At 45.8% G+C, this 19,263-nt stretch overlaps 3 protein-coding genes and 1 long non-coding RNA gene across 25 annotated transcripts in view; 3 read left to right on the forward strand and 1 right to left on the reverse strand.

Annotated features, from left to right (window-relative positions):
- Positions 1–17,556, reverse strand: part of LOC123387655 — a 46,922-nt gene extending 29,366 nt beyond the window's left edge. For 2 of the 3 annotated variants that reach the window (XR_006602174.1, XR_006602173.1), the window contains exons 1-6: positions 17,279–17,556; positions 16,863–17,024; positions 16,336–16,429; positions 12,827–12,972; positions 10,785–10,918; positions 6,224–6,350 (exon numbers count right to left, since the gene is read on the reverse strand). This is a non-coding gene — a long non-coding RNA (uncharacterized LOC123387655). The remainder of the gene's footprint in view (positions 1–6,223; positions 6,351–10,784; positions 10,919–12,826; positions 12,973–16,335; positions 16,430–16,862; positions 17,025–17,278) is intronic. The other variant, XR_006602175.1, reaches the window with a different exon arrangement.
- Positions 1–19,263, forward strand: part of LOC101682709 (immunoglobulin lambda-1 light chain-like) — a 1,123,284-nt gene that overhangs the window by 728,331 nt on the left and 375,690 nt on the right. The window lies entirely within an intron of this gene.
- The window catches only part of LOC101676037 (immunoglobulin lambda variable 4-3), a 780,698-nt gene that overhangs the window by 404,195 nt on the left and 357,240 nt on the right, over positions 1–19,263 (forward strand). The window lies entirely within an intron of this gene.
- The window catches only part of LOC101680986 (immunoglobulin lambda-1 light chain-like), a 586,873-nt gene that overhangs the window by 215,706 nt on the left and 351,904 nt on the right, over positions 1–19,263 (forward strand). The window lies entirely within an intron of this gene.

A 19,263-nucleotide genomic window follows, 5' to 3' on the forward strand; every position in this document is an offset into this window, starting at 1 on the left:
TTGACCTTAGCCACAGCAACATCTTCCTAGGAACATCGCCAAAGGCAAGGAAAGCAAGGGCAAAAATGAACTATTGGGATTTCATCAAGATCAAAAGCTTTTGCACAGCAAAGGAAACAGTTAACAAAACCAAAAGACAACTGACAGAATGGGAGAAGATATTTGCAAACGACATGTCAGATAAAGGGCTAGTGTCCAAAACCTATAAAGAACTTAGCAAACTCAACACCCAAAGAACAAATAATCCAATCAAGAAATGGGCAGAAGACATGAACAGACATTTCTGCAAAGAAGACATCCAGATGGCCAACAGACACATGAAAAAGTGCTCCATATCACTCGGCATCAGGGAAATACAAATCAAAACCATAATGAGATATCACCTCACACCAGTCAGAATGGGTAAAATTAACAAGTCAGGAAATGACAGATGCTGGTGAGGATGCGGAGAAAGGGGAACCCTCCTACACTGTTGGTGGGAATGCAAGCTGGTGCAACCACTCTGGAAATCAGCATGGAGGTTCCTCAAAATGTTGAAAATAGAACTACCCTATGACCCAGCAATTGCACTACTGGGTATTTACCCTAAAGATACAAATGTAGTGATACAAAGAGGCATGTGCACCCGAATGTTTATAGCAGCAATGTCTACAATAGCCAAACCATGGAAAGAACCTAGATGTCCATCAACAGATGAATGGATCAAGAAGATGTGGTATATATACACAATGGAATACTATGCAGCCATCAAAAGAAATGAAATCTTGCCATTTACGATGACATGGATGGAACTAGAGGGTATCATGTTTAGTGAAATAAGTCAATCGGAGAAAGACAACTATCATATGATCTCCCTGATATGAGGAAGTGTAGATGTAACATGGGGGGTTAAGGGGGTAGGAGAAGAATAAATGAAACAAGATGGGATTGGGATTCCATAAATGACTCTTAATCTCACAAAACAAACTGAGGGTTGCTGGGGGGAGGGGGGTTGGGAGAGAGGGGTGGGGTTATGGACATTGGGGAGGGTATGTGCTATGGTGATTCATAGACCTGTACCCCTTGGGATAAAAATACATTATATGTTTATAAAAAATAAAAATTTTTTTAAAAATAAATAAAATAAAATAAAATCAGGCAAAAAAATAAAAATAAAAAAATACACTGGGTGAGATTGTCAGCAGATGATGCTATAAAAAGCAAAGATTAGTGAACTTGAATACATGGCAATAAAATGCATAAACAATGAATTCTGGAACACTGTAAAGAATTTTAATAAATAGATAAATATTTTTTAAAAACCCTGAAACAGAGAGAGAAAAACTGGAATAAATGAATAAAACCTCAGTGCCTAAGACAACTTCATACAGCCTAAAGTGTGTGACTGGAGTAACTAGGGGAGAGAAGATGGGGAGACGGTGGTTAATAAAATGAAGAAGAAGTATTTCTAGAAATAATAACCCCAAATATTCAAAATTTGGTGAATGCATAAACCAACATATCCAAGAAGCTCAATGAAGCTCAGGCACAGGGAGCATGAGAGACAGCACAGGACACATTGTAATGAAATTGCTACAAACCAGTGATGCAGACACTCTCACAGCCAGAGAGGAGAGTCATGTTCCCAACAGAGGTCCCAGCATCATGCTAAAAGCACATTTCCCATTTCAAGCCGTGTGAGCAAGAGAACAGAGGAGCAATGTCTGAAAATACTAAAAGAAGAAAATGTATAAACCTTGATCTCTACCCAGTGAAAATGTCATTGAAAAATGAAGATAAAATAAAACTTTTCAGACTACAAGTATCACAGAATTGATCATCTGCATACTATCCCTACAAGAAATAGTAAAGGATACCCCTGTAGGAACAATGACATAGAGAAAAGTAAAATTATGAGAACATGTAAAAAGGATCAGATATCAGAGCTAGATGGATAAATAGGAAAAAAATTTATAGCTTGATGTCTGTAAAATATAGTCAACTATTTAAGCAGAAATAATAGTAATATGCTTTGATATATAATGATTGTAAAAATGAAAATATATGACAATATTTGCAAAAATGACAGGAAAAGAAAAATCATGTTATCACACTCTCACTGTACCTAAGGAAGACTTTGGGCCATGAAGTACTTTGATAAGTTAGGAAATGAGGATTTCCACCCTGAAATAAGACCTTAAAATAAAAAGATTTGAACAACAAAGAGTAAGACCTGGTAGAGTGCCATCTTTAGCATTCTCCAGAGAATATGAACCCAATAGGGCATGTATCTCATATACACCTACATGTATATTCAAATGTTACACACAGAGAGATACAAAGGAGGTGACAGAGAGAGAGACAAGAGACAGAGAGAGAGAGAGAGAAACTTAAGTTAACAAACACATCATGCAGGGGAGCCTGGGTGTCTCTGTTGGTTAAGTGTCTGCCTGTGGCTCAGGTCATGATCCCAAAGTCCTGGGGCATCAGGCTTTTTGCTCAGCAGGGAGCCTGCTTCTCCCTCTGCCTGCTGCCCGCCCTGCTTGTGCACTCATTCTCTCTCTCTCACTCTATCTCAGGAAAATAAATAAATAAAGGCTTTCTAAAAATATCAATGTAAAAATCAGAAATGATTACTAAAGGGACAAATACTAAGACTTTTTTATTATCTAAATCTCTTTAAAACATATGTCACTGTCCACCGAAATATAGTAACTATGTATGCTGAAATTTCTGACAGAGGTAAAATAATATGTAGGAAAATCACAGAGAATATGCTGAGAAGTGAGACACAGAAGGATCTTATCAGCTTACATTCTGTGTAACATGGCAGCATCATTGGAATGTGGACTATTGCAAGTTACTGATCATCAGACAGGAAGAAGTTATAGCTTGTAAGGAGAAGTAGATAAAATGGAATCATATCAAATGCTCCATTAATCCAAAAAAGATACATGAAAAGAGGGAACAAAGCACACATGGGACAACAAGAAAATAAGGCAAGATGCTATATTGAAGGAATACTACTAATCACATTCAGGAAATGCTCTAAACACAATTAAAGACAGGGATTGTCAGATTGATGTCACAGCAACGCCCAAGTGGATGCAGTGGATCAGAAACCTCCAGTAAAGGAAAGGACACTGAAATCTAGCAACATTTTAGGACAATTCTCACCCAACTCTGCTTCACAGTTCAAGGCATGAAACATTCACAGGGAACAGAGAGAAAATCTGGGAAAATGAATTGAATTAGGGATCTCAGGATCCTGGGACCGAGTCCCACTTCGGGCTCTCTGCTCAGCAGGGAGCCTGCTTCCTCCTCTCTCTCTCTCTCTGCCTGCCTCTCTGCCTACTTGTGATCTCTCTCTGTCAAATAAATAAATAAAATCTTTTTTAAGAAAATGAATTGAATCCTTAAAATAATCAGGATGAATGTATTGCTATGTATTTCACACACAGAGAAGGGAAGAAATAATCTCAGTGCACATTCCATGAGAACGGGACTAGAAATGCCCCCCATATGCCCCTTCCTTCCCCAGGATTTAAGATGTTCAAACGCACACTGATAAGAGCTCCCTATGTAGCCCAGAGGGGAACACAACCCCACGTGAACCAGATCCATGAAACTCACCCAGAAGCACAGGGATTCTCTCCACCGGCCTGAGAAGGCATATATTCAAGGGGACAAGTGAGGACATGAGGGAGGATTGAGGTAGTCAGGTTCTAATTGGGCCTCAGGAGACAGAACTCTGGGGTCCCCACTGTGGCCTAGACCCTCTCCTGCTCCCCACACTATTTTCTGTCCATGTGCTGCCCCTGGGCCTGTCCACAGGCTCAGCCCCCACAATATTCTCAGCATGACTCTGACCCTGAATGTAGCCCAGGGGACACTGTAGGGGAGGAACCGCTGAGAATGAGCCCCCCAACCTCCTGAACCTAAAGACACTGTGGACCTCAGGTGACTCTGTGTCCCCTGCAGAATGGCCAGGACATCACTGGCACTCCCACCTGCTAGGGGAGCACAGAGAGAGGACCAAACAATAATGCAGAGCAGAATCAGCAGGACCCAGGCCAGGCCTCTGCACCGCCAAACAGCCTCCACCCTCCACAGATTCTCCAGCTCTAACCTCAGACACAAACCCACAGCCTCTCCCCACGTGCAGGCTGAGGGGCTCCTTTAGAGAACAGCCAGGATGGGGATGGCAGTGAGTTCAGGACAGAAACCCTGCTGCCCAGCCTGGCCACCCTCCCTCCCTCCCATCCTGCTCAAGTCCTGCACCGAGGAGCCCAGGGTCTGAATCCAGCACACCTGGTATCCTCGACTCAACCCACTTTCCTCTGCTTTCCTGGAAAGCTAGGAGCTCCGGTCCTCAACTTTACCTACTATGCAATGGGGAAGCTTAACTCATGTAAGAAATACCTTTTTCATATTAAATGATACAAAACATTAAAGAGTCTCTTTCATGAGAACGAGTCAGTGAGGTCACAGTGAGTTAACCCCAGTGCTAGAGTCACCTGTCCTCTAATGGGGGAATCCAAGGAAAAGTCTTCAGCTACACTGGGACCTTCTTCATGAGCAGCTGGATGCAGGTATGAATGAGGAGGTTCCCAAGTTCACCAAACCACAGATTAGGCTAGTTTACAGATCCTCCGACACCAAATTCCAGGATATATACCCCGGCATGAGGGAAGAGAGGTAGAAACAGCAATAACAAAAATAAAATTAAAGGTTTGCCTGCTCAGCAGAACTTAGCACCAGAAACATCACCTGTTGTTCTAATGACCCGACTACATGGATAGGGATCCAAGAAGCATTGGTCCTGATTCCTAAATACACAGGAACTGTGGCTGTGGGACATCACACAGGATTGTCTCGGCATAGACCCTTTTCAAATGCACTACACTAACCCATGCATTCTCCTTTCTGAAAGAAGACAACAGGCTAGTCCAGGGCATTTCAACCCTGGGACAAGTACAGGAATCGCACCTGCCCTGCCTCCTTCACCTTGTATATGACCTACTCTGCTGGGCTGGGCAGACCAGGGGGGCAGCTGCCTATGGGAGGCTGGAAAACCATGGTACACACCCTTTCTCAGGTGACAGGTGCTCTGGGGTGACCTGCAGGAGGGAAGTTCCCGGTCTGAGTCCTCCTCCACCAGCAGGGGCAGCAGAGCTACAGCAGGAGCAGCAGGACAGAGGCTGCGCCTATCCAGGGAGAGCCTCACAGGGACACCAGACCTAGGGTTTAGCAGGTTGTCTAAGGTTCAGTCCTCAAAGACACTCAGGATGATCCATTCTAACTCCTCAGGCTGCAAGGACCATGTTCTGAAGGTCAGACACACAGTGTCACCTACTGACGGGAGTCCTGACACAGTGAACATCTCACCTGGGAAATTCAGGTCTCCTCTCTGTCCACCAGTGTCCCCTGGGACTGACTCCCCTCTGCTGGGAACATCCAGAGACACCTGATGACTCACACTCTGCCTCTCCTTCCCCACCTCCACCCCAACTCAGACCTGGGGCTGTAGCTCCTTTGTTCAAGGGTATCTCAGAGGGCAGGAGGCAGAGCACTCAGGACCCTGGTCCCTGGCACACAGCCTCCTTGTGAGACTGTCTCCAGAGTGACGTGATTCTCATGACTGCAGGGACCATGGCTCAGGATTTTGAGCTCACAACATATGGGAACATGTGATTATGTGGACTCTTACAAGACCACAAACCTTGAAGTTGTTTCTCATGGTTTTAGGACCTTTGCATGTTTGTATAAAATATTGATGAAAAAATTAAAAGCTATCAAATGGTTGACAATGCCAGTTGCTGGTTTGCTGTGGAATGGGGACTGTCATAGAGAAAACAGCACCATGTGTTTCCTTTCAGTGTTCCAGAATTCATTGTTTATGCACCACACCCAGGGCCCCAGGCAATACATGCCCTGGTGGGTGTTAGGGAGAGTTTCCTATTTTGATGTTATGCCAAAGATGGGAATACAGAGTCTCTGGGAGATGCAGAGGGGACAAGAAGCCATGGAAGGAAAGTAATGAGGTCACAGGACACCTCACCATGAATCAGGTGTTGTCTGCCTCTCTCAGAGGGACCAGGCCAGCTCCATGGCCAGGATTCTGGAAGACCCTGGGCCAGTCCCAGACAAACCCCAGGCAGAATAGGTACGGTCAGTGGTTGTGTTCAAACCACAGGAATGGGACCGTGATACCAAATTTGGAGACCAACGTTCATTTTCTGACCTGAGGGCTGCTGAAGAAGCTGTGGGATCCTTTCTTTCTCCTCAGTCCCCTGGTCTGAGTTCATAAGTGGTTGGAGTCCCAGAGAGGAGGAAATTTGCATAAATACTAACACCACAGAGAAAAAGGCCTGGAAAGAAATAAGAGAGGTCAGGGTGAACTTGGCCCAGCTGTGGTTTTCAGAAGACAGAGCTCTGGGCACATCCATATGGCCTGGAGCACTCTTTCACTCCTCCTCATCACTCTCTGCACAGGTCTGTCCTCCGTCCTGCCCACACTCTCAGCCCCACAGGACCTGAGCTGAGCCTGTGCCAAAATCTGAGCTCAGGCACAGCACAGCCTCAGTACTGGAACCGTGGGATGAGCCGTGGACCTCGTTGCAGCCTCTCCTCTTCTGTCTTTTCAGGTTTAGCGGCCTCCAGTGCCTCCAGTGAGCTGACTCAGCCTTCCTCAGTGTCAATTGCCTTGGGTCAGACGGCTACAATCACCCGCACTGGAGAGGAACTGGACTATGATTATGTACACTGGTACTTGTAGAAGCCAGGCCAAGCTCCTTTGACAGTCATTTATGTTTATAGTGAGTGACCCTCTGGGATCCCAGAGCAATTCTCTGGCTCCAAGTCAGAGAACACGGCCACCCTGACCATCAGGAGAGCACAGGCTGAGAATGAGGCTGACTATTACTGTCAGTACTATGGTGGCAGTAGTACTATTCACAGTGACACAGGCAGATGGGGAAGTGAGACACAGACACCCTCCCCAACTGCGTCACACTCTCCTCCAGCTCCAGAAGGCCCATGCACAGAGCAATGAGAAGATCAGGCCCAGGTCCCCAGGACTGAAGTCCCCAATCTGTCCCTTTGCTCCCAGTCCTCCAGGCGGTTGTGCAGGGTGGACCAGCAAGGAGTTTGTGAACAGGGGTTAGCATTCCATTTCCTGTGGGACTGTGTGTGGAGGAAAGTCTACACATGTGAGAAGCAGAAATGGAAGACTTTTTAAAAGAAGATTTCTTTTAAAACTTCCCTAAATTAATGTCTGAAATTTCAAAATTCAGGGGATAGACTGACAACAGATAAAATGCTGCAAAAGAAAAGAATAGGGAATCTGATGCCACAGTGATGGAAAGTATACAAAATGAAACACACAGTGAAATACCTAAAATAATTAATGAAGGTTCAGTGCCTGGAGGATAACTTCACACCACCCAGACAGTGGGCAAGTGTAGGGATTGCAGGAGGGAAGGTAAGGGATTAAAAGTTTAAAAAAAAAATCTGTATGGGGCGCCTGGGTGGCTCAGTGGGTTAAAGCCTCTGCCTTCAGCTCAGGTCACGATCCTAGGGTCTTGGGACTGAGCCCCGCATCAGGCTCTCTGCTCAGCGGGAAGCCTGCTTCCTCCTCTTTCTCTGCCTGCCTCTCTGCCTACTTGTGATCTCTGTCTGTCAAATAAATAAATAAAATCTTTAAAAAATAATAAAAAAAAATTAAAAAAAAATCTGTGAAGAAATAATCTACAAAAAGACTTCAGATTTGGAGAAACCCAGAAACCCATGTATCCAAGAAGCTCAACAAAGCTCTGGGACAGGGAGCATGAGAGACAGCAGAGGACAAGTTGTATGAAATCGCTACAGATCAGTGATGCAGACACTCTCACAGGCAGAGAGGAGAGTCGTTCCCTACAGAAAACCAGCATCGTGCTAGGAGCACATTTCTCATCATGAACCATGTAAACTGTAAAACAAGGAGAAATGTCTTCAACATACTAATAGGAAATATCTGTCATCATTGGTCTTTACTGATGAAAAATGTCACTGAAGATGAAGCCAAAATCAACCTTGCTCAGACAGCAAACCTCCCGGAAGTGATCACCCACAGACTCTCAGCACAAGTGACAGAGAAGGGCACACCTCAGACAGAAGGAAAGGGTGACATATGGAAATGTGAGTCTGCCCAAAGTATAAGAAGCTTCAGAAATCATATCTACATGGAAAAACCTAAAAGAAAATTTAGTGGTTAGTGTCTGCAATTCAGTCAAGTGCTAAAAGCAAAACAAATAACAATATGTTTGATTCATAATGGAGGAACAGGTAAAACATATGATGATGAGAGCAGAATTAATGACGGAGATGAGACCATGTTATGACGTCCTTATCCTTCCTGAGAGTGATGTTGTGTCACTGTGGGTAACTGTGATAAGGTAGGGGGTGAGGACTGCAAATCTACAAGAAACCCACCGTGGCCTGGACCATCTCCTACTTCCCCTCCTCACTCACTCCCAGGTGCTGACAAGGTGCTGCCTGCAGGCTCAGCTCCCAGAGGAACCTGAGCATGACCTCGAACCTGAAGTCAGCCTGGAGGGTACTGCAGGAGTGGGACCCAGAGTCTCCTGAACCTAGCGGCCTTGTGTCCACTTCAGGGCTCATTGACTCCAGTACTGGGGCCAGAAGACCTTGTCAAGCTCTCCAACTTAGAGGACAGAGAGGACCAAGCTATAATACAGAGCAGATCCAGGAGGACCCAGGCCATGTCCCTGTAGGCCAAACACTCTCTAATGTCCCTAAAGATTCTCCAGCTCTCACCTGGGATAGGACCCTGCTGAACCTCCCCATGTGCAGGCTGAGGGGACTCCCTTACAGACCAGGCCAGGATGGGGATGGCAGTGAGCTCAGGGATAGAAGCCTTGCTGCCCAAACTGGTCTCATCCTCCTTCCTTCCCATTTTGCACAAGGTCTGCCCCAAGGAGCCCGGGATCTGAATCCAGCACACTTGGGCTCCATCTTTGAGTCACCCCACTTTCCTCTGCTCTCCTGGGAATCTTGTCTCCCTGGACTTCAGCTTTGTGTGAAATAAAGTGAGGAAGCTTATACTGATGTTAGAAACACATTGTTTCCAAATTCAATGATGTACAAACATTAACAGAGTTATGAATGAAACAGAGACTGTGGGGTCTCAGTGAGTGGGCGATGGGTTGGGAGTCTCTTGTCCATTCTTTGCAGAAATCCAAGAAAAAGCCGAAGTGTGACTTCCCCGTTTCATTCAAATCACCTAAGAGGCTCATGTAGAAATCCTCCTTCTCCAGAGCACTAGTGCTATGAGTTGTAATAGAAACAGCAGTGGCAGAGATGGCAAAAATAGGTTAATGAAGATTTAGGTGCATATGTAAAGGTTAGTGCTAAAAGGATCTACTTGTTACACTGTACCCAGCGAAACCCACTGGGATGCAGGCAGCATTAGACTCGATTCCTAAATGGAAAGAAAGGTGTGCCAATAGGATCTCACAAAGGTTTCCTGGACTGTGACCCTTTCAAAATACACTACACTTTACCCTGCACCCATCCTGTTGCAACAGCCATTGGGACAGGTGAGGGCATATCAACCCCTGGACAAAAGGAAGGAATCCCACCGGTGCTGTCTCATGCACACTGTATGTGACCTTCTGTGCTGGTCTGGGCAATGCATTGGAGGCAGCTGCCTGTGGGAGGCTGGAAAGCCTGGTCCACACCTCTTCTCTGGTGACAGGTGCTGTGGGGTCACCTATAGGAAGGAAGTTTCTGGTTTGAATCCTCCTCCACCAGCAGGGGGGCATCAGAACTACCTCAGGAGCAGCAGGACAGAGGCTGGGGCTGCCCAGAGGGGAGCCTCATGGGAACACCAGGCCTGGAAGTCAGCAGGGGTCCAGGGTTCAGTCCTAAGAAGAAAGTAGTGATGATCCATCCTTATCTCCTCAGGCTCCAAGGGCTATGATCTGAGGGTTAGACACACACACTGTTACCCAGGACTTTAAGAGGAGTCCTGACTCAGTAAGTAGCTCATCTGGGAAATTCCAGTCCCTCTCTCCACCTGAGTTCCCAGGGTGCTAACCATTCTGTGCTGGGCACGTCCAGAGATGCCCTGAGCCCTCACCCTCTGCCACTCCTGCCCCACTCCAGGCAGACTTTGACCCAGGGCCGCAGCTGCCTTGTTCACAAGTGTCTCATGGGGTGGGAGGTGGGGCACTCGGCAGAGCCCCTGGTCCCTGGAAAGAGGGTCTGCAGCCTCCTTATGAAATGCTCTCCAGAGTGAAGTGATTCCAATGGCCTCAAGCTACATCTATGGTCACTGTGCTGTCCTTGCTTTCGGTGACAGAATCCAGTCCCCAGGTGGGACCACTGACTATCCAGTTCCCAGCACTTGCTCCCTGTGCAAAGACATGACCATGGGGACCCTCACAGAGACACAGAACTTGAAGTGAATCCCTCACTCAATGATGGTTTCTGGCACTTTTCACAATTTATGTGAGACATGGACCAAACAAACAAAAAACAAAGGAAACAAAGTGTTGTCAATGCTAGATGTTCAGCTGCTGTGGGTTGGGGGATGTCATAGAGACAGAAGCAACACCTAGAAATAGATCTACAACAACAGGTGATTGTATAACAAGTAAATTCCCACATGCATCATGATGGACAAGTGTCAGAATGAAAGAGTTTCCAATTCTGATGACATGCTGAGGATGGGACAAGAGATCCCCTGGGGAAGGCAGAGGGAACATGAAGCAGGAGGGGTAAGTGATGAGGCTACAGAATACCTTTCCATGAATCAGGTGTTGTCTGTATCTCTGCAAGGGTTCAGCTTAGCCTCATGGCCAGGCTACTGAAAGGCCTCCAGTGTTGACCCAGCTGCCCTGTGCTCACTGACCCTGGTCCAGATGGTCATGATCACCTGTCAGAGAGACAGTATAGAAATCTTCAGTGTACATGGGTACCAGCAGAATCCAGGACAGGACACTGGCTAGTCAAATACGACAATAGCAAGCTTCCTCAGTGATTTCCGACTGATTCTCCAGCTCCAACTTGGAGGACAGGGCCACCCTAAACACCAGTAGGACCAGGACCAAGGATGAGGGTGACTAGTACTGTCAGGTGTGGGACAATAGAACTAATGCTCATAGTGAGAAAGACAGACAGGGATATGAGACACAGACCCCTTCCCCATCTGTGTCACACATGTCTTTAGCCTAGGAAGACTGTGGACAAAGCACAGTAGGTCTGACTCAGGTCCCCAGATCTGAGATTCCAAGACCTCTCTCCCAACATAGCCTTCCAGGCACCCCCTGCACCATGTGCATCAGGGATGCCTGTGCAGGAGGCAGGATGGTGCTATCATGTTTTCTTGGCTACGGTTTGTTTGGGGATGGAAGACCTTGCTGGGATGACCGACAGAGAGACCTCAATGAAGATGGGAGAAAGTCAAAATGGCAAAGGGATGTCTGACCTGTCAGTTGAATAGAACCATTGCTGTGTCTCTGGGTAGAAGCAGTTCTCCTTTAGAACTAAGACCTCTATATCAGCAGAGTGCAGGGTCATGGTGACAGTCATAATTTTGCAGCCAGTCACTGGATATATCAGTGAGTGGGGTTGTTCCTAATTCTACCTCTAGATCACTGGACCCATGAGTCCTGACTATGGGAAAAATAGCACCATAAGTTGGAAACAGAAGGAGTGAAGGTAATGCCTCCTGGAAACTGTTGCCTCCACCCCACAAGGTGTTCTCCCATACCTGGCACAGTAACTGTCTTCAAGAGGACATGAATCCTCTTGTCATGCAACCAGCTGTTTCAGAATGATGGGAAAAATGGTAAAGCCAGTGAATCCCATGGCCATGGGCACGCTGCAGCCCTCTGTTTAATGTGAAATATGTTCCTTGGACAGAAGCCTCCCTGAAATACTAGACAGTGGGTGATGTATCCTGAAAGTCCAAGGGTAATACTTTGAGAGGAAGCATTGTAGTCAAAGAAAGGAAATCCTTATCTCAATAAAGCTCTGTTGCAACAAGAACAGAGCAATCCCTACCATGATAGAAGAGGTTTAATGTAATTAATCTGCCACCAGACTCCTGGCTGATTCCCTAGGGGAAGGTCTCAAAATGGGAACTTAGGGATGGTCTCTGCTGTTGGTGAATTGGTCCTCACAAGCAGCCATAACCAGGTCAGCTTTAGTGGTTGGAAATCCGTAGTGATTAGCCCATGAATAACCACCCATCTTGCAACATAGGCACTTTGCTATGGAGCCAACAGGCAACTTCAAGAATGGATGGAAAAGAAAGCTGATCATTGTCCCCAGACATGTCACATTAAAAGAACACATTATGGTAGAAATTTTCAGGGAACATAAATAGCATCCACATCTATGTTTATTTGTGAATTTCTACTCACTTAACTCTTCCTCAAATGTCCTCACCAATTTTCTTATTGTGTCCTTTCAACACTGACCATCAGCCAAATTATGAGTCAAAGCCCATAGGTTAGAATAAAGCCACCTCTGTCCTTCTCTCTCTAGGTAAAAAAATAATAATAATAAAACAATTACTCTGCTCAAATGCTATCTTATTGGAGAATTTTCTTGTACCCATGTTATCTAGGAGTGTCCCAGATGAGGTTAAGTAGGTATATTAACTACCAGAGTTGTCTGCATATCATTAGAAACCAACATAAATAAGCCTTATGTTTTTTTCTCTGTATCAACTGGTCGTCTGATTATCCCCATTGGACCATAGGTGTGTATGCCAGACAAAAGATAATGGAGCAGGGATTGGGGGTTATGGACATCACCTCTTCCTCATGCAACTCACCTGTTCCTTCAGAACCTGCTGAAGCCTGATCTCAAATCTATCTCCCCTTTTTGATGATAGTTGCTGTGTATGCCCAATTCCATGGCATGGTTGGTCAGATGGCACCCAGTCCTTGCAAGCAGTCTGGTCACACAGTGATGTAGTGGCTAACAAAGAGCACACAGTCTCTGTTAAGGTTCAGTAGCAAGTCAAAGTGTTGGCCAAAGGCAAATATTTCTATTTATACATATATTGTAAAGGTAAGCTGCCCATCTATTTCAGTTGTAGGCACTCCATAATTAACCAATATCCACGTCCATGATCAAATGGGTCTGATGACTAATTTGGTCCTGCTATTCATTATGGTAACAAGACCCAAATAATAATTTCTGATCACATGGAACTGCATGCCTCCTAACAATGCAAAGACCCCATCAATAACAACTTGCTGCACAATTCAGACTTCTGAATCTCTAGAAAATACATGTGTATATGTTGTAAATTTCTTATATATTTATAACCAGCTGATATAGAGGAAAAAAACATAGGGCTGGTGTACAGAGGTTCCTCTATGATATGCAGGCAATTCTGAGATTTAATAATATAAGCAGGCAACTCCTGCAGCCTCATCTGGGACCTACCGGCGTGCATCGGTGCAGGAGAATTCTTCAGTAAAGTACTGTGTGTATGTGTGTGAGAGAGAGAGAGAGAGTGAGTGTGTGAGTGTGAGTGTGTATAGACAGATAAATAGATAGATAAATACAGATATACACACAGGAGACGCACTTAGTATATATGGGCACACACACTCACATGTATATTCATGTATGAGTATGAGTGTAAATATATGGTGTAAAGGACTGTGTAACAGGAATTGGATGTCAGGTGGAAACACACACACACACGAGCAGCAGAGAAGGCACAGTGACTGTCACCTACAAAAGGGCTCCCACTTCCCACTTATTGTGCAGGGAGGCTCACACAGGACTCCTCTTGTGACTCATCTTCCCTGGAAACATATAACATGAGAATTCTAACACATGACACCTACCACCAAGTTTTTACTTATGGGAAATTATCACATTGGAACTCAACTAGTTTTGAATGGCAGACAGCTAAAGTCCTCACTGTCCCCACATGTCCTCACACAAACCAGACTCATCCCCACAGGGACTGACTCCAAACACACTTCAGTTCTTGTCCCTTCTTGCCATCCTGACAGCAGCCCCACAGTCCCCTCTGCAGAAAGCCTCCTCCAGCCTCTCCACACCCACAACCTGCCTGTCATTTCGTCTGATGTGACTTCATTCTCTGCACATCACCCAACACTGTACATGTTCTTCTATAATTATTTTATTAATTGAATGCTTTGTGTTAATTATTATTCTAGGTGGTCAGGAAGATTTTAATGTGATACATACCCATCTCAATCAGATGCATGAATATTTATGTGCTTGTTTTTCTCCCACAGAAATAAGTCTGAAGTCAGATGGTGGTTCTCACCAATTCCATAAGGTCCCAAATATTCTCACTTTCACTCCCACCATCACTGCTAAGGAGGTTTTTCTTTTCCTTTTTGTTGACAGCAGACCTCAGGACAGCTGTGGCAGCTCCAGCTCTCTCGGCCAAGTACCAGAGCAAGAGCACTGTGTAAATCTAGTCTGTTTCTTTCCTTCACAAGAGTAAAATTCCCCCAAAAGATCCCAGCCACATAACATATTCGTTGGCCATCTTTGAGCCATGGGGTCAATGTTGACCCAGTGGCACCTGAGAACAGCCATAGTGTGACTTCTAAATTAATACAGAAAACAAGATGCAGATAGAAGGGTTTAAAGTCTATACGCTATGTCAACAAAGCACATATGTCCACTCTGCTGCTCCAGCCCGAAGACAGAAACTCTGACATAGTAACTGTGTCTTGTTCACAGCAATTTCCAGGATGGAATGTCTGCCAGAACAAAGTGGGTCTGAATAAATGTCTGTTAAGTGACATTTCTCCTGTCTCTGACTTGGAAGCAATAGTCACTTCTACCTGGGGTGGTCCTATGCCAGCTGCTGACACCAGTAAGGGGCAGTCCCTGAGTCCTGTGTCCCCTAACCTCCAAAAACACATGCGTGACCACCCATACTTCATATGAGCCCTGCATTCTCCTCCTCTAAATGAGCCTGCTTATATATTCATGGGTTATCTGATCAGCACCTGCGTGATCTTGAGGTTGGCAGGGACTTCTTACAGAAAAGCAATTCCTCAAAAGGAGCCTAAAGCCCATGGATCAGGGAATCAGGATCTTCTGATTGGAATTTCTAAACCAAATTTCAAATCTGACAAAGGAATTCTTGCACCTCCAGCAGCATTTGGCGTGGCCTCAAGGAGGCAGTAAAGATCACCTGACAAAGTCTCCTGGTCGTGCGGTATGTCTGGGCATCAGGGGTTCTAACAGAGTGGGAGGTTTTGTCACCACCACCTGAGACCTAAGGGAAAAGTTATTGGCTTTTTATAATGTCACCTTTACCACTGACATAAAATTCTGGCTCGGGTGTCACTCAGATCTGTCTCCTAGAATTTGCCAGTATCTTGCACAGGTCCAGTACTTCATACCTCTGCAACCCAGCCCACTCCTGCTAAATAAAACCCACTGTCAAACCTCACTCAATCACTGCATCTATCCCAGGAACTGAGTGAACACTGGGGAGACTGAGCCACAGAATTTATGACCTGCCCTAGGACATCACCTACAGCACCTCAATGGCTCCTGCAAAACTCCACGTGTGCTTAGCAATTGAAGAATTTTCATTTTTCATGGTCACAAACAGGGATTTGGGCAGAAATTGCAAATATCTAAGCTTCTTATGGTCACCCAGAAGCAAGAACAGGCCAAAATCAGGGAGGGGATTTCAGAACCAGCTGTGGGATAAGTGGGTGAAGCAGAATCCCCTGGGCTAAATGTAGGTCTGCAAGAACCACCCCTTCTTCCCTCTGTCCCTTGGGGCTGAACTTTCTCTGAAACCACAACACTCCTCAGCATCTACACTGGCTAATTTGCATAACCTGCAGGTATTACCAACAAGGGGATAAGAGGCCTAGGAAGGAATGTACCAGCCTAGGGCCTCAGGGACCAGAATCAGGGCACCTCCACCATGGCCTGGACCCCTCTCCTCTTCGGATTCCTGGCTCACTGCACAGGTGCTGAGCCCAGGCTCACACCCATCTAGACCCACAAAACTGTCACAAGCCTGACCCTGAAACTGAGTACAGTAGGGCTTGCCTGTGGCGGTCAGGATGCTCAGGACCCAGCTGCAGGATGAAGGGCTGGAGGGCTCTGTGTGAGCCCTGAGGGGCTGCACCTGCCCAGGGAAAGAGGGTTATGGTCCTCTTTGTTCAAAGGCTCCAGCCACTATCCAGGCTCAGGTGTTCCAGGGGCTGACACTAAGAGGAAGGGCTCCCTGTATGCCCAGGGTGTCCCTAAACATCAATCTAGGTCACATAGGTGGGGGCTTCCTAAAGATGAGACCCAAATTTGTAAGCCCACCTCTCCTTTTCTCTCTTGCAGGTTCTGTGGCTGCCTACGTGCTGACTCAGCCTCCCTCAATGTCGGTGAACCTGGGACGGACGGCCAGCATCACCTGCAGTGGAGACAACATTGGAAGTACATATGTTTCCTGGAACCAACAGAAGCCGGGCCAGGCACCAGTGACAATTATCTATAGTGATAGCAGCCGGCCCTCAGGAATCCCTGACAGGTTCTCTGGCTCCAACTCGGGGAACATGGCCACCCTGACCATCAGCGGGGCCCGGGCTGAGGATGAGGCTGACTATTACTGTGCATCATATGACAGTAGTAGGGATACTGCTCACAGCGACACAGGCAGATGGGGAACTGAGACACAAACCCCTTCTTCATCTGAGTGACACTATCCTCCAGCCCCAGGAGGCCTATACACAAAGCAGTGAGTAGGTTTGACCCAGGTTCCCAGGTCCAAGGTCCACAGGCTGCTCCCTCTTCTCTGCCCTGCAGGTGGGATCTGCAGAGGATGTATGATGAATAACAAAAATTACCATTTAGTGATATTCCATTTGTTTGAAGAGGCAGAGCATGACTGGATAGGTTCAGTGCAGATGTGGAGGACCTTTGTACAGGGCCACATCTCACCTCTGAGATGAAAACTGCAGTATCGTAGAGTAAAAATGCACAGGGTCACACTGACAACAGATTTGTTCCTGCAGAATGAGATTCCAAATTCAATGATGTCAAAGTAGTAACCATTCAAAATGTAGCAAGGCAAAAAAAAAAATTTTAAATACTATAAGAAATGAACAGAGCCTCAGTTGGCTGTGGGACCACCTCATGCTGCCCACTATGCTTGTAACTGGAGCCCCAAGAAGAAAAGACAGACAGGAGGGAAGAGAAAAGATGCTTAAAGAGGTATTGGACAGAAATGTTACAAATTTGGTGAAAACAATAACTGACATACATATTCAAGAAGTTCATCAAAGCTCAAGCACAGTAACCATGAGGCACCGACGTTATCATCACCTCACAGCCACATTGCTGATCATCATTGTGGAAGTCAACTGTGAAGCAGCCAGGGAGAATGTGCAGATCATCTGCAGAGGAATAAATATGGTGAGAGCAGATTCTTACTACAAGCAAAGCAAGCAAAATGACCATGGATAAATGTCTTTTAAAAGGAAGCTCCTAAACTATATATCTGTAAGGGGACCTGGGTGGCTCATTTGGTTAAGTTTCTGCCTTTGGCTCAGGTCATGATCCTAGAGTCCCAGGATCAAGTTGTCCCACTGCCTGCTCAGCAGGGACTCTGCTTCTGCCTGTTTGCCCCAACCCCAACTTGTGTGTCCTCTCTCTCTCTCAAATGAATGAAATATGTATGTATGTATATACATATATATATATACACATATATACAAATATACATATATACATACATACATATATACAAAATCTTACATGTATATACATATAAAGTATATACTTTATATGTATTTACATATAAAGATTTTATGCTATATCAACATATAGACCATATTTTTTTTTAAATGGAAAGATTTGTCCACCTGAAATTCATTATCCCATGAAAATATCTCTCAAAAATGAAGCAAGATAAAGCTCTCAGCCTGCAGAACCTCACATAATTGATCACCCACAGACGTTCACCACAGCAGTGAGTGACAGACGCCCCTCACACAGAGGAACAGTCTCTCAGACAGCAATGTGACTCCACACAAAGGGATGAAGAGCATCAGCTTTGGGAACTACCTGGACAAACATAGAAATGTCTCTGGATGATCACTGTGTGAAGCCAAACATAATAACAACATTCTCTGGCTCATGATGAATCTCAGAATTAAACTCATGACCACCATAGCCCAAAGTCAGGGGTGGGTGAGAACATATTAAACAGTCCTTGATCTATGTGAGGTGATATAGAAATCACTGGAAGGTAGACTTCAGGAAGAGATATTGGTCCTGTAAACCTTGAAGCAACAATAAACTAAAACCTCTCAAGAACAAAGAGTTATATCTAATGGGGGGTGTGTTCATTAGGGTTCTCCAGACAGAACCAACAGGAGAGGCACACAGCTGAACCTTGAACAACATGGGCTGACTTGCTGAGTCCAGTTACTCACAAGAGTTTACATGTTAGTAAAGTAAATGTATTTTCTCTTGTTCATGCTTTTTCCCCAAATCTGTATGTTTTATTCCCAGAAGACAGCCAGGAATGGGAGTGCTGAGCAGCCAGACAGGTGGAAGGACATTTCTCCAGTAGGGTGTGCCTGCCTGCCTGATCCAGGGTCTACCCCAGAGCAGAAGCCTGGTTTTCAGGGAGACAGTAAGGGTAGGGCATGGAACGCTCTGGGGGGACATGGTCTCTGGTGACAGGTGCACACTTGTGAAGCTACAGGGAGCAGAGAAGGTCCTTCTTTATTGCCAAGACTCTTCTGTGAGAAATACCACATCACCACACAGACTTCTGATCAATATCCTTCTGGTCAATACCTTCACTTGGTGAAGGTCCATTTGATGGCATTTCCCAGCATGCTCCATCCCTCGGACCAGACTTCTATCCCCTTCCACAGGTGGTGGGTGTCCTCTCTAGTCATTCAGATCTTGCTGTGCTTATGGATTTGACCTTAGGGCAAACAGTGATCTCATTAATCTACACATGACTCTGTGGTTGCTGTCTCTCCAACTGGTCACAAGGGAAGGCCAGGCTCCCTGAACCTCACTCAGCAGAGGAGGCTGGAAGGTCAAGGAGCTGAGTGCAGTTCATGTCTGTTTGTCACACTGTTAGGGCAGGTACTTGTATATTAACCATATGCTTGTTGATGTTCTTGACTGAGGACTGGTGCACAGAGTCAGCACAGTGCCATCCTCACTGGAGGCTCACATGGTGCTGGTCTGGCAGGGGCTGCAAAGGCCCCACACACCAGTACCAGT

This window comes from Mustela putorius, unplaced genomic scaffold, assembly GCF_011764305.1.
Source record: "Mustela putorius furo isolate JIRA1106 unplaced genomic scaffold, ASM1176430v1.1 tig00003858_pilon_pilon_pilon, whole genome shotgun sequence".
NCBI lineage: Eukaryota > Metazoa > Chordata > Mammalia > Carnivora > Mustelidae > Mustela > Mustela putorius.